This window comes from Austrofundulus limnaeus, unplaced genomic scaffold (genome assembly GCF_001266775.1).
Source record: "Austrofundulus limnaeus strain Quisiro unplaced genomic scaffold, Austrofundulus_limnaeus-1.0 Scaffold78, whole genome shotgun sequence".
NCBI classification, from domain to species: Eukaryota; Metazoa; Chordata; class Actinopteri; order Cyprinodontiformes; family Rivulidae; genus Austrofundulus; species Austrofundulus limnaeus.
The window spans coordinates 1,337,349-1,339,260 of record NW_013952480.1 but is presented as its reverse complement, the minus strand read 5'-3'; the positions used below and the strand labels follow the sequence as shown (position 1 = coordinate 1,339,260).

At 45.4% G+C, this 1,912-nt stretch overlaps 1 protein-coding gene across 1 annotated transcript in view; it reads left to right on the top strand.

The window, feature by feature from the left end:
- The first annotated feature begins 747 nt into the window (after positions 1-747).
- Positions 748-1,912, top strand: part of rftn1a (raftlin, lipid raft linker 1a) — a 40,223-nt gene continuing 39,058 nt past the window's right edge. The window contains exon 1 of the mRNA XM_014011228.1: positions 748-988. The gene's annotated coding sequence lies outside the window, so the exon portion shown is untranslated. The remainder of the gene's footprint in view (positions 989-1,912) is intronic.

Here is a 1,912-nt window from a genome sequence, read left to right as displayed (position 1 = left end):
CTCCTTAGTTCAGTAACTGCTCTTCACCGAGCCCAGCTGTGCAGCGGGGCCACCATGTGTTGTACCTCGTTCCTTTCCTTCAGGGAACAGTAGTTATATGCATAAGGCTTGAACTACTTCAGTTGGTGTGCAATGAATCTAAAATATTTGAAAGTTTAATGTTTATCAGTACATTACAGAAAATAACGAACTTTATCACAATATGCTAATTTTTTGAGAAGGACCTGTATATAAGATCAGTAATCGGACAGAAAACTGCAACCAGTGCACGCCTATATTATGCTTCTTTTGCWACTTTTAATTAGCYTTTGGYTTCYTGTAKGTAAWGTTTYGCTCCTTTTGACTGATATTTCAGCTCCTACAAGTTTCAGCAGTCAGTCACTGTATTTCTAGAGAAAATGCCATGGCTCCAGTGTGAACCTCACAGGGTTGGAGGTGATGATGCTCATGGAGCCGTGCAGATCCTGCCTCTGCAGCTTTTATCAGCCTCAGCTTACACCAAACCTGCCTGGCAACAAGCCCATCGTGGTCAGAAGCGTTKTTTTTTTYTTCTTGTCACAGTCTGGTGGTGTGACCGAGTTCCCTGGAGTGGCCCTTTTCTCCAGCCCCTGAACCCCCCCACCCTCCCTCCTCCACGTCACCCCCCTGCTGTCAGGCGGTTCTGAATTATGGATGAGTCYGGATAACTTATCAAATATGAATTTATAGGCAGAACTTTGGAAAACAAACACGTTGGTTGTAAGCATGCATGTAAAAACTGTTGGGAATTGTCCTATTTGATCCAACAGGAGCGCACACTGACTTCACTTGTAGTTTCCTAAATGAAGGCTTCATGTTTTCCTCCCATTGGACCGCAGACAGAGGCTGTCAGAGCCGCAGCGTGTCTTTCTTCCTCGCAGCGCAGTAAAACATTAGAGGGAGAGGAGGGACTCAAGTGAGGAAGGCTTCAGTCCAGTTTCCACCGCGAACACCAGAACACATTTTACCGGTGAGTAGACTTTTTWATWTTTATTTATTTTGGCTTTGAAATGAGATAAGGAGGAAAACCAAAGCTCGCACCCGCTCTGCGCTCATCAAAAACTATTTTCTTGYGTCGTCTTTGGTGAAGCTCGTGAGGTTACATGTTTGAAAACAACTTTAAAGTCATGTACACTCTCGCATTTTGRCGTCAAGAAGTCCGCGTGAGCCTTTTCTTTTTTTTTACAGTAAAACACCGGTGTTCTGACGGATAAAGTGTGTCGTGTTTGTGTGGCGGAACGAGACGAGTAAAGCTCGCACAGGTGAAGAAGTGAGCTGGAGAGGAGTTGTGCCGCGCGCGTGTGCSGCGCCAGGTGCGCGAGGAACGATTGTGGCGCGCGACAGGGGAGCCYACCACCATCACCACGTCATGTATCATTTCCCGTTCAGTAAACTACACACCGCCGTTAACTGGCRGCATCAGTTACAGCCACGTGCTGCGTGACAGTGGGGTCGCGAGGTTGAGCGCACCGAAAAGGAGAAACACCAAAAAAAGACATGCAATTTCAAGCAAGGCTGAGTCCGCCAAATGTCAGCACGCATAAGGACGTCAACTTAATGTATGTAGTGGTTGCCACTCAAACTGCTAGGAAGCTGATTGGAAAAAAGCCTACATTACTGCAAAGTTARGCAAAAGATGGTCCGAGGGCCAGAAGAGGACATTGAACCACTTAAATCTGGTCCATGACATCCTAAAATTAAAAACCGTAAAGCAGTGGTTCCCAMACTTTYCAGCTTTTGACCCACACAAAACATSACYAGCAATACATGTAAAGCCAAATATTTTTGGTTGACAGTTTAAACAGGTAAATTGATGCTTTAAATCTGGCTGCTTCCTGCCTGTTCAATAGGGGTGTGAGAAAATATCGATTCACTGAAATATCGCGATATTTCA